Here is a 13,952-nt window from a genome sequence, read left to right on the forward strand (position 1 = left end):
AATATGTTTAGATGGCATGTTATATCTGCAAACATGGTATTTAATGCTTTAGAAGAGTCAAACACAAACAGAATCTTTAATTTTTCACGTGTGTATTTAACTTTCTTCCAGTATGTAAGGAATGATGTACGTTTTTGAAGTGTTGTGAAGACTAGCAATGCCTGAGGGTATAGCTAAGGAGAATCCAAATAACCTCTTACTCAAACACAAATAAAAAAGGTCACATTATTTCATTTCAAACATAATTACAACAACAAAATGAGGTTACTTAATTGTGTTTGATTAAAACATACAGAACAAGGAGAAATTACACCACGTACCATTTAGATAAAAGCACAGAATGGCCTGGTAGGGAGTTGGGTGTTAGACTGAAGCTCTGTGTGTTTGGCAACCAGAAAAAATGTCAATACAGCGGAGACCATAGACTGGAGCACGCTGTGGCCACTTCATTCTACACCAAAAAAACTTGTCGATAAAGCAAATAATAAAACCAGCATTCTTTTAAACTCTAGGTGTGCAGTACTTTGTGTTTCCTTTTGCAATCTGCGGTTATGTTTCAAGGTGATTTTAATCAGAGACCACATGTAAGTGTTTGTGAGCGAGGGAGGTGTGATTTAGCATCTCGACTCAAAGAGCTGCTATGTCGGAATAATATTCAGGTTTTACACCTCCAGCCACTTCCTTTACACAATTTCACCTCTATTAAAACCCTTGCTGCAAGCTGCTTTTGTTGTGCCCAGGTTAAATTAGGCCGGAACAATCCGTAGCTGCATTCTGGCACCTTTGAAATTAAATCGGAAACAATAGTGAGAAACGTATTTCTCAATGTGATCTGCTAGTTTTTGTTTGATGCTGTGGTGCACACACTAATATTAAAGAAATGAAAGTAATAAAACTAAAGTTTATTACATGCAACATTAAGTTTAATTGATCTAAATGGGTTCACCACAAAACTGCACATTTTCTCACCCTTGTGTCGTTTTCAAACCAGTAAGACTTTCATTCACATAATCAGATTTGAGAGATCTTTTTAGCATTGGAGTCTTGGGTAACACAGATTTTCAACAGAGGAACAGAAATTCCTCAGATTTGATTACATTTACGCATTTCAGTTTTTTTTATTTATAACAATTCAACAGTGAGTATGTTTACACGGACACCAATATTTCAATTTCAATACAATTAAGACAACACTCTGATTAAAGCCGTACACGCTGGGACGCTTTTTGTCAGCGTTTTTCAAGACGTTTTTCCAGATTCAAACCCAAACAATTTTCACTGATGTCAAGCAGAAGAGTATGCAAAATTACTATTTGACGTTAGATGGCGCTACACAATTTTAAGCTTCTGACACCTGCTTGTAACACAGAAGAAGACAAAGTTGACACGCTTGTTATTATAATTGGTTCAAGAACAGCTTCAGCTCTAGCGATGAGGAAATGGTTATTGTTCACCAGAGCAAAAAGCAGCTCCATGTTCATATCGCCCCTGGGCATCTTCTTCAATGTGCGCTCGCATTGACAGTTTTGCGCTTGAGGGCCTCCAAGTGCTGTTTACTGTAACTTTAGCAGCTCCGTGTACATGAACAAAAGTGCTGATCTGATTGGTGGAGAAGGTTTTAATGTGGCGTTTTCAAAAAAAAATGCTTTTATGCCTGGCGTTTTGTGCGTTGGTGCAATCACATTGGCGTCCATTATTTAGTCACGAGGTGTTAAACATTGATGGAAAACGTGAGCAAAGAATGTGTCCGTGTGCACAGGTCTTAAGAGTCTACCATATAAACAGCGATATTTATATTTTCACCTATTTTTATCTTATCTGGTGTTTCCCACATAATCTCAACTTTGAACTAACCTAATGTAGGGATCACAGTTAATTAATTATAAATGCTTCTCAACACTGCGTTTCAGCTCGGAACAAAACTGCTGCAACTAAAAGTTATGTCAACTGCAAGCTAAATTAAAGTTCAGAGCTTGAACACAGAAGCTAATACACACAGACACTGTTAAAAATTTCTTTTGCACGAACAGGTTCGTTTCTTTTCTTACGCACATATTGGGAGTGACGGTGTGCTCACGCTTCCCAGGCTCACCTAGTTGAATGAATGGTGCGAGCGCATCGTAAGTCACGTGACAAGTACTGACCATTCAACTTCATAAGCCCCTTTCACACAATGATACCGGTAAATACATGGAAAATTGCCGGAACTAATTTACTGGTATTTTTAAAAAGGGCCTGTTCGCACATGATTCCTTTACGGAAAATTGCCAGTAATTTTCCAGAAAAGTCTGTACGTGTGAAAGGGGCATACTTTGTATGACATACACACATTTCTACTCCAAAGAGTTAAAAAAAATCTCAATTTGCATATGTGCATAGAAAAAGGTTGATGGAAACGCCAACATGCACATAAGTTTTGAAAATGCGCATAAAAGCTGTATGCGCATAACTGAGTAGAATAAACTTTTTATTCGATAAGAAAAGATGTGTATAAACTACGATGGAAACACTTTTACCGAACAAACTCGAATGAAGTGTGTCTGTGCCACCGTTCATGCACAGCATGTTGGCATTTGGCTTCTGAGGCGCAAGTCATTTATTTAATAAAGAAAAGATTCATGCAGCTTCTTCTACTGCAGCAAATTCCGTTTTTACTTTTGATATTTGGCACCAGTTAATCAGGAAGTGACAATTTTGTTCTCTTTGCGGTGTTGCCAGACATACAGTATGATAATTATCGAATTTGTACAATAGTTTCGACCTCTGTATGATGTACGATCACAATTGTTTTTTACATATTGTGGTAATTTGCACGCTGTGTCAAAACACTATTTGTCTAGATAATAGCTGTATACTCTCTGTTTGACTTGTGTACAATAATTTTCCTCCAAATACGATAATTTTAGAGTTCTGGTACATAGGGTTGTTGAGATACCATGTTATGATACTATACCAGCTGAACTATCACGATAGCAAGTAATATTGCAATACTGTAATTCATAACTCAAATTATAATTAAAGTTATCAGAAATATGTTTTATATGTTATAATAGACCTTAATTCCCTGATTACTGGAAAAAATATTATTTGCATGTCACTTCTCCTAAAATGTATTTATTTTTTAGTTTATTTAGTTTGTTTTGTAACTGACCAACAAAAATTACATTGAAGAAAAGACAAATTATACCAAATGAAATTTGTTACAAAAAGAGTATTTTTCCAACACAATTAGGCTTTATGAAGAGGTCTAAAATTGTTTAAATGTTTCCTGTTTCTATTTTAGGTAGATAGACCACGATACTTCTGTTTACAAACTACAGCAGCACTGGCAGTATTTTGAAGCCATAGTATCAAGATATTACCATAGTACCGGTAAACCCTGCAACCCTACTGGTATGATACGTTCACATTTCCATACTGGCAACACTGTCTCTTTGACTCGCTGGATGGAAACGCTGCTTTATTTGCATGTCTTTTATGCAAAATTTCTGTTTTGTGCATAAATTTAATTCACATCTTTGGATGGAAACATAGCTAGTGGCAAAGAACAAACTTCACAAACGTGTGATGCCCTATGACACATTGTTAGAAAAAAACAATGTTTTCTTGAACTGTCAAAGAATCTTCTATTTTCATAAAAGGTTATGCATCAACTTTGCAAGCAACAAAACTGAACCTGCAATATCCTTTTAACTGTTACCATGTAATAATGCTTATATTTCAATACATCCAATTTGCACATTTCTGCATTAAACAATGTGTTCAGTAATGTACATTGTGCAATAGCTGCAAAACGTTCACGCTAATACCCACACATAAACAACGAGACCAGGCTGAGCAATATTGTTTTCCTTACTACCTTTTGGAGGTTCCACACTTCCAAAATGCCAATTTAACTTCAGGCTACTTCCCTCCTGTCCAAAGCAAAACAATTTCCCTCATTCCTCACAGTTATTTGTGTCAGCTACGGGATTGATATCACCCTTCTGGGTCCTTGCTGGTAATTCTATAGGCAGCAGCCTTTCTATTATGGTTTAATAAGGGCTGTTTTGTATTAATCCTCCCTTGAAACCGCCAGCTAATGTAGCTACTAGACCCCTATAAAATTCAATAAATGGAGAACTGTTGCCAAACAAAGAGGAAAAGGCAGAATCACGATGGAGGTTTTAATTTCGTCCACAGCAACAGGCACGGAAGCTTGGCCAAAAGTGACTTTTGTCTCCACATACCGCTGTCTGGCCATAAAGGGAGCTCCGAGCCCCTGCTAATGTCTTTTAAATATATGTAACTGTACTCAGGCGCGCTGATAAAGAACACATGTTAAAGATCCTTCTGGTAAGACCTGAGCCGGAGTCCAGAGGAAGGTGGTGACGGTGCGGTCGGCTCACGGCTTTGACCTCTCATGTGATTACGAGACCTCAAGGCCTCAGCGGAAGACGTGAGGTTTTGTGCGGTTGTCTGACTGAAATAAAACAGCTGACTTAGTGTGGCGCTGCAGTGGTCACTTGCGAGGAAACTAGCCATGGCGAGGGAAAAGATGCTAAGAATAATAACGTGTACCCCATAATAATATCCTACCTCATGCCAAGAAACCTCTTTCGAAAGGGAATCATATCAAGCTCACATCCAGCACTGCACCTGCCATAATGAAACCAAGATGACCTGGCTCAAAAATTAGGCTGTAAATATTATTTTACTCCCTCCTGAATTCAAGGCTCAAACCGAACATTAAGACGGCCATGCGTTACCAAGGCCAGAGGCATAAAAGAGGATTTCTTCAATTACTACAATCTTTCACATTGCATTAAATACACCACATTTATATTTAAAGTTACACTCAAATCACTCAACTGAGCAATCGGTTTGCCCACAAGTAGCAGACAGGCATGGCTTTTTACAACCACCATTGACTCAGTACCTACAACAGTACCTATTAAACACGTTGCACCTCTAAAAAATAACATCATTAACTGATATTACAAAAATTACATCATCCACCCAAAGGACTGCTAAACTCCAGAGGTCTCTTATTACATCCACTACAATGGACATTATGCAAGTAACCATTAACTAAACGAAATTTACTGGGTTTCTTTAAAAGGTTATACATAACTGATTAGATTTCAATGCTTTTATTTTGAAATACATCAAAAGAGATATCCATGACACGCATATGGGATAGACTAAGGCTGCACACTATATCGTTTCAGCATTGATAATGCAGTGTGCGAATCAGTCACATCGCAGGATCTCAAGAGATTTTAAATTATTTTAAGACATTTGGACAGAAGAGATGTTTTCTGCTTTAACAATTAGATTAGATTCAATTGATTGGGTTTATATTAGGGCTGGTAATCGAGAAAAAGTAATCGAAATCGACATTCAGAACCTGTAATCAAGCACATTTTTCCAGGTTGATTTTTTTCGATTAATTTCCCTACTGGGTGTGAATTCATGTGACCCAGCTCTTATTTATTTATTGCCACATCAGCAACTTATGGCTATTTCATGGCAAAATGGATCTGCATAAGCATATTACATGACAAAAACAAATTCGTATTACATTAAAAAGTTGGCAGGCAGTGGCACAGCAGGTAGTGCTGTCGCCTTACAGCAAGAAGGTCGCTGGTTCGAACCTCGGCTCAGTTGGCGTTTCTGTGTGGAGTTTGCATGTTCTCCCTGCCTTCGCATGGGTTTCCTCCGGGTGCTCCAGTTTCCCCCACAGTCCAAAGACATGCGGTACAGGTAAATTGGGTAAGCTAAATTGTCCGTAGTGTATGAGTGTGTGTGAATGTTTGTGTGGATGTTTCCCAGAGATGGATTGCGACTTGAAGGGCATCCGCTAAGTAAAAACTTGCTGGATAAGTTGGCGGTTCATTCCACTGTGGCGACCCCGGATTAATAAAGGGACTAAGCCGACAAGAAAATGAATAAATGAATGATATTACATAAAAAAGTTACTTAGACAAATACATAGAAAATAAATAAATAGTATTCACACAAAAATATTTTCAGAGTTAAATATGATTTTTTCAGTTCAATTTTTCAATTGACTAATCCGAATCGGCACCATAGACATGCTCCTAGTAAGTAGTTATCTCTTAAGCCCAGTCACTATCTGTTCATTAGCTACTACAGCAGGGGAGTTCTCGAGATCTACCTGAGCTCAAATACCCCTCTCACCTTGCAAATGGGAGGGATCTTATGAGCTCAGGGCTCTCACCCGGGACAGCATGCCAAACAAGCTTTATAGTCAATCATCAGCTAAGTGTGAACTCTTGAAAATATTTGTTTACAGAAGATGCAAGCAATTCAATGCTTAAAATATTATTTACAGGATATACAAGAGTAATTTAGAAGAGTTGCTGCTTATTTTCTCATTTTAACATGAAAAACATTGAAAATAATTAATTTTGCTTCCAAAAGTGCAAGTTATTTATACTTATAAAAAGGGTTTCAGGCAATGTGTTTTAGTTTCAGTTGTTCAACATTGATGTTCAATAAATAATAATAGATGGTAGATATTGTGTGATTCCTTCAATTATTTTAAAATCAAGTAATGCACCCTTCATTCAGAAAACTCTCACTTGAAATATGTGAACATATTTACTGTACAAAACCTGTCAGTGAACTATGAGGGTAAAAAAATAAAATAAATAAATAAAATAATCATAATTGTAATCGAGTTAAAATGTTCAATCAATCAAGATTTAGATTTTAGGCCAAATTGCCCAGCCCTAGTTTATATGTTTATCAAATAGAAAAAAAAAATTATATAAATTATATACATTTTAAAGAAAATGTTAAATATATAAAAATTATATTTAAAAAAGGAGACGCTGTTTTTTTACATTTGATTAATACATTTCTATATCTCTGTTAGACTTCAACAAAAACAACAGTTTTGTTTATTTAGTTTTTTTTATCTTTGTTCTATTGTTTTCATCTGTGCTTTAAATGATATTATTTTGTGTATGATTCTGTATATTTTATACCTACAATGTAAAATTGTGAGTGGTTTCAAAATAGTCATCTCTTGAAATTATATTCGAATAAAAACAATTTCGCAATGTCAGTTTTTTCCAATATCGTGCAGCCCTAGTATAGACTGAATACATTCACAGCAAACACAGAATGTTCCATTATGTTTCCCAGTTGTTTTTTTGGAAACCAAATATTAACGTTCTTGAAACTTTCTCTGTAGGTTCTGTTTTTAGTAACCAAAAAACTAACCTTACCAGAACATTGCAGCGGGGTTGTTCATAAGTCAAAGACAACCTAAAAAACGTCCTAATCTAGACGGAATGTGTTATTTACATAAAGAAAACAATCCTAACCAACAGAGAATATTTTGGGAACCAAAAATTGTTAGCTGGGTTAATGTTTTCACAAATATTTATGTAGTTTGCGTCGATGAGAACATTGGTTTTAAAAAAATAGCTGATTTTTTTTAGGAAAATCTGTATTTTCAGGCACTCACAACTCTGCAATTGAATGTCCAAAATAGGCATGGGACGATAACCGTTTTCAAGGTATACCACGGTTTGGAAAAGTCAAGGTTTTAAAACCATCAAAATTTTACTAATATCCTAAGACTCCTGCAGAAAAGTTTTCCAAAGATGAAGACACCAGAAGACAATTATCTATTTCAATTATTTAGCCTGACATGTTTACTGCTCCAAAACATTTTAAATATTTTTCAAAATAAAATATGTTGTGTTCAAAAGGAAAATAAGTTTTAGTTTTTTTTACCCAGACATTTAAAAAGAAGATATTTTAAAGCAGTAATCACAATACAGAGAAACCGTGAAATTTTGATCCAAGGGTATCATACTGTCAGAATCATATACCAGCCCGTGCCTTGTCCAAAAACCATTAAAAGTTTTGCGTTTTTATTGGAAAACTGTCATGTAACACTAGGGCTGCACGATTTGGAGAAAAAAAAATCTAATTGGGATTGATCTGATCAAAAATGTGGTTTGCACTTTAAAATGTGATTTACTAGCAGTAAAAGAGCTACAGGTTTGAGAGGTTTTAACAGCACCAAAGAAAGACCAAGCATAATCACAAACTATGCTATACTATGCTACTGTTTATTTAAAACCTCTTGAACATTGTTGCCATTTTTTTCCAGTAAAGTTGTCATCACAAATTATGAAAATAACTACACTGTTTCAAATTCAATTAAATCAATATATTAAAAATCTTACACGAGCAACATCACACTTGTAGAAGAAATGAGCCAATATTTTCTTCTCTAAAGGCTTATTATTCAGTCTCTGTTGCCATAAAGGCATGGGCTGATATAAGATTCTGACGGTATGACAACCTTGGATAAAAATATCATGGTTTCACTGTATCACAGTATTGTGGTTACTGCTCAAAAGCATATTCTTTTTAAATGTCTGGGTAAAAAACAAAAACTTTTTTCCCCTTTTCAAAACAATATATTTTATTTTTTGAAAGATTTATAATATTTTGGAGCAGTAAACATGTCAGGCTAAATAATTCAAATGAATCAACGAATTCTGCTGTCTTCATTAGTTTCAAAAACACAGATTTCTTTACCATTTAAAAAGACATCTTTGGATATTTTTCTGCTGAAGATACTATTTAGCTATAAAAAAAAATGTAAATAGAAAAACTTAAACACACCTTAGGAACAACTTTGGGCAGTTTTAAAAACCTTCACTTTTTCAGACCTCGGTGTACCTTGAAAACGGTTATCGTCCCATGCCTATTGCCATCTTGGGATGGATGCTGACGCACTGTATCTCATAAATTATAAATATTTAAAATAAGCACTGTCCTTATAAATAAACTGCATAGTTGTAATGTAATCTAAAAAACTCCATTCTCGCCTAAAAAAGCCTCAAAAGTACATTATGTTGTCCAACAGCAGCAATTTATCGATTTATATTTGTCAAACTGTAGTGAGTTTATTTTTCTGCTGTCACTCTATTTGGGCAAAGTAATACAGAAAGGTAAGGAGGCTATAGAAGTTCAGATATTGCAGACTATTGCATGGCTATCAGCCAGTTAAAAACAAGACAGAGATCATGTGTATATATATATATATATATATATATATATATATATATATATATATATATATATATATATATATATATATATATTAGGGCTATCAAAATTAGCGCGTTACGCACGTTATTAATCTTAAATATTTAACGCATTATAAAAAATAACGCAAATAACGCAATTGCAGTTTTTTTTTTCAATTTCCTGTTGTGGTTTCATAGAGGCGACCTATTGGGCCGCCTTGAGCAGCAGAATAGTGAGCGAACCCCCCGATCTTTACTTTCATCAGCTACACCGACCCTCTCCCTCATGGTCCTCACTTTCATCAGCAAAAAGGTCACTTTCTTTTTCATTTTCAGGTTGAGAGCGGCATGATTGTCATTTGCCTAGAGCGCCAGTTCAGCTTGCTGTCACCCTGCGTGTGTTTAACGTGCAAAGAACTTTGAATAAGACCAAGGACGCGCTTTTGGAAGGACAGTTTCAGTTTATAACAATTAATGTCGCATTACCAGGCTATCCTGCGTTTCCTCCAGAGTTTCATGCAATTTTGGGTGTTTCATTTTTAATCTTTAGACTTAAACTGCAGTTCAGCAGTTCACTAGCATTTAGCATATTTTTATTCAGGATGTTTTCATGGAATTTGATACTGCAAGGCATATATATATATATATATATATATATATATATATATATATATATATATATATATATATATATAATCCTGATTTTGGTTTAAAAACGATTAATCGTGCAGGCCTACACCACTTTGTGGAAAGTTTCCTTCTATTGATGGTTTTACGTATTTAAACATGCTTTTTATTTTTTGTCAGCACATGCACAAATTTCCCCCAAGGTACTAAAACTCTGGATGACATTTTTGTGTGAAAATAACCTGTGCACTCTTTCTTTCTGCAATTTTGTATGTTTGGGGCATTGACAGCAGACATATGGTAAAGCTATAGCCTATACTCCACTCTGACAAACACTTTTTTTGGCCTGTAACATTGGAGCATATACATCCCAACGCCACGCGTGTTCTCGCCAAGAATAGTCATTTTCAACGACAGGGCTAATGATCCCAGATTTCCTTTGCCTCCAACCAATGCGCCATTACACAGTTATTGAAAACAGCAAATTATTTCAACATTTATTGTCTGGGGCAATGTTATTGATCCGGCAATAACTTCCATCTCCGCCATGTGCTTCGGAACAAACGTGTCAGAGCTCTGAAAATGACAGAATGATGAGAGAGAGGAGGACGAGGAGCACGAGCACTCAGGCCTCACAAACTGCATTTCCTGTTTGTGGTTGCACTTGTTCAGTCTTTGAAGTGTGCCATAATAATAGAACCAAATGGAGCTAATGAAAACGCACTCCGTCAGATTAAAAGCAAGTCATAGACTCGACGAGATCAGAAGCTCATACCACAGGCCAACACGCACACCGGGAAAATACACACTTACTGTATGATTCTCGGCTTCAGAAGTTTACAGAAGTGGTTTAATGATGAAAAGAGCATCGCAAAATAGCAAAGAGGAAACGGGAAAACTTCAGATGTGTGGACAGACATTAGATACCATAACATTAGCATGTGTGCACTGTGAGGTATTACTTTAGCCAAAAATAAACATTCTGTCATCATTTACTTACCATGTGAACGATGATCCAATCCTGGCCTTTTTTGTGGAACACAAAAGAAAACTGGTTGTTTATTTCCCATTAGGCTAACTAGCATTAATTCATTGAAACTGAAGCTTTAAACTTTACAAAGTGACCAGATGTCGCTGTTTTCCAGGAACAAATAGCTACTGTTTGCTATTTTAGTGCTCCGTTTCCATTTTAATGCACTTCCAAACAACTGTTATCTGCAAACAATGCAAAAAGCTGGTATCTCTGAAGCAGTCGTGTAGTGATTATTTTTTGCCTACAGATGGCGCTGCGACCTCTACCGTTTGTTTGCGCTACGTAACGTGAATAAAGCAAACGGGAGCAGATCGCGATTATCATCAGTTAGGAAACGAGAGATCTGTTTCATCTTAAAGACTCTCACATTACCTATTCATTACAAAAAGAAAATAATACTGTTTTTTAAGTAGAGCTGCAATATAACAAGGCTCAAACAGGACGTAGGATTGTTTTTAGATCTTCTGTAAATTTCCTGTTTGTATTTTAATGATAATACATGGGTGAAGTTATTAGTAATAAATAATATTATACCTCTATCAAGTGCATTTAGCAAGATATGTTGTGCTCAAAACGGCATAAAATAATATATTATTAAAGTTAGTAGAAGGCTACTATCAAAACCAAGAGGGGTCTGGATGCAGACATGATGCAGTGCAATCTGAGCTGCATCCAATGCTTTTTAATGCGCTCACTTAATCCCACCCCTAACCCCACCCGTCACAGCGATGTCACTCAATCCATTGAGTGCATTGTGTCTGACATCGCATCACTGAGTGATGCAATCTCAGTTTGCAACATAAAGGCTGCATCCCGATACTATTAACAAAACCTGCAAAAACAATAAATATTTAAATATGCAAATCAATAAATAAACTAGTAAATAAATCAATAAATCCCTGCATAAATAAAGCAATACATAAATATATACGCAAATAAATAAATAAATCCATAAGTTCCTGCATAAATAAAACAATAAATAAATAAATATGCAAATAAATAAGAGTAAATAAATTCATGAATCCCTGCATAAATAAAGCAAAAAATAAATAAATGTGCAAATAAATAAGTAAATAAGTAAATAAATCCATAAATCCCTGCATAAATAAAACAATAATAAATAAATATGCAATTTAATAAATAAATGGGTAAATAAATCCATAATCCCTGCATAAATAAAACAATAAATAAATAAATAAATATGTGTATGTATATATATATATATATATATATATATATATGTGTGTGTGTGTGTGTGTGTGTGTGTGTGTGTGTGTGTGTATGTATATATATATATATATATATATATATATATATATATATATATATATATATATATATATATATATATATATTTATATATATTCCACAAATTCCTCAATAAATAAATTTGATAGTGCAGGAATAAGAAATACTAAACTCAAAGTTGATTCTACCCCCCACCCCCGCCTTTTAAAAGTTTATTCATTCATTTACCTAATCCTGTATTTACTTTTCCTCAGCTCAACATTCTAATAAAAGGCTGTCTGTCAACCATTAAAAGGCGGTCTTTATGCCATCATTGATTTGCATTTGATTTTTTTGATTGGCATCTGATGATTGACAGACAGACTCTAATTAGCATGTTGAGCTGAGGAAAAGTAAATAGGGGATTACATTCAAAAATTATTAAAAGTTTGAAAAGCATTTAGCATTTTCTTATTCCCCCAACATTTGTCATAACTTATTTAAGTACTCACTTTTGATTATTCATATATTTATTTTTTCAGGAATTTGTGTAGTTTTGTTTATACAGTTGAAGTCAGAATTATTAGCCCCCTGAAATATTAGCCCCCCTGTTTATTTCCAAGTTTTTTGTTTAACAAAGAGAAGATTTTTTCAACACATTTCTAAACATAATAGTTTTAATAACTCATATATAATAACTGATATATTTTACTAGATATTTTTCAAGACACTTCTATACATCTTAAAGTGACATTAAGAAGGCTTAACTAGGTTAATTAGGCAGGTTAGGGTAATTAGGCAAGTTATTGTACAATGACGGTTTGTTCTGTAGACTACCAAAAAAAAAAAAAAGCCGAAAGGGGCTAATAATTTTATCCTTAAAATGGTGTTTAAAAAATAAGAACTGCTTTTATTCTAGCTGAAATAAAACAAATAAGACTTTCTCCAGAAGAAATAATATTATTAGACATACTGTGAAAATGCCCTTGCTCTGTTAAACATCATTTGGGAAATATTAAAAAAAGAGAAAAAAAATCAAAGGGGGCGAATAATTCTGACTTCAACTGTACATATATATAATATTTATTTATGGTTGTATTTATGCAGGAATTTATGGACTTTTTTGACCATTCATTTATTTATTTGTCTATTAATTAATTAATTAATTAATTAATTAATTAATTTATTTGTTTTAGCAGGTTTTGTCCTCCATACTAACAGAGTGAAGCATATACAGTATAGCATACAAAACAACTGTAGCCTAGATGGTATTCAATGAAAAATCAAATATATATAAAAAAAGTAGATTTTTGTCATATGGTTTTGTAATAAACATATTTAATTGCAGTTGTTGCTATTTTTATTGTTATTTATTTATCATCGTGTGATTTTTGCTAAATTGTATTTAAAACAGTCTGACTTTGCGAACACTGTCATCATTTTTCACAATTTTAATCATTGTACATGGACCCTGTACAATTCAAATTGACTTCTTTAAAAAAAGACTTAAAAGTGCCATAAACACATTCAAAATGTCTAAACGGCTGAAGGGTTACTTATGAGAGTTTGTGTTAGGAACAAAGGGATTTGAGTTGTCATATATTTATCATTTTGCTCAAGTGAATCATAGAGTCGGTGAGATAAATTATAAGCAAAACAATCATTCAGACTAGTTTTGCCAGACAAAATGATTCATAAATAAATGATTTGACTCAAAAGAACGGCTACCTTACAAATGAGGCAATTACAAAAATCTGTTTTCAGTTTTGGAAAAAAGCTAAGAAGAATAAGGTGTATAATATACAAATATTGCACAAAACAAATGCAGATTTTCATACAGTAAAAAGTGTCACCTGGTTTATTGTTGTTTTCTCTTTCCTGAATCCACTTGAGTGTTCTTCTTTCTTCGTTGTGATGTTCGAGTTTGGTTTGATGATGGTGTGGCCCTGAGGTGACATCTGTGAGCAGTTCATTGGCTTGTAACCCACAGCAGATGGGAGTTT

General features: G+C 34.4%; 1 protein-coding gene across 3 annotated transcripts in view; it reads right to left on the minus strand.

Moving 5' to 3' along the window:
• The window catches only part of LOC147833442 (uncharacterized), a 55,481-nt gene extending 44,516 nt beyond the window's left edge, over nt 1-10,965 (minus strand). For all 3 annotated transcript variants that reach the window (XM_087287660.1, XM_087287662.1, XM_087287661.1), the window contains exon 1: nt 10,690-10,965. The gene's annotated coding sequence lies outside the window, so the exon portion shown is untranslated. The remainder of the gene's footprint in view (nt 1-10,689) is intronic.
• Nucleotides 10,966-13,952: the final 2,987 nt, after the last annotated feature.

This window comes from Danio rerio, chromosome 16, assembly GCF_052040795.2.
Source record: "Danio rerio strain M-AB ecotype USA chromosome 16, GRCz13ab, whole genome shotgun sequence".
Classification (NCBI taxonomy): Eukaryota; Metazoa; Chordata; class Actinopteri; order Cypriniformes; family Danionidae; genus Danio; species Danio rerio.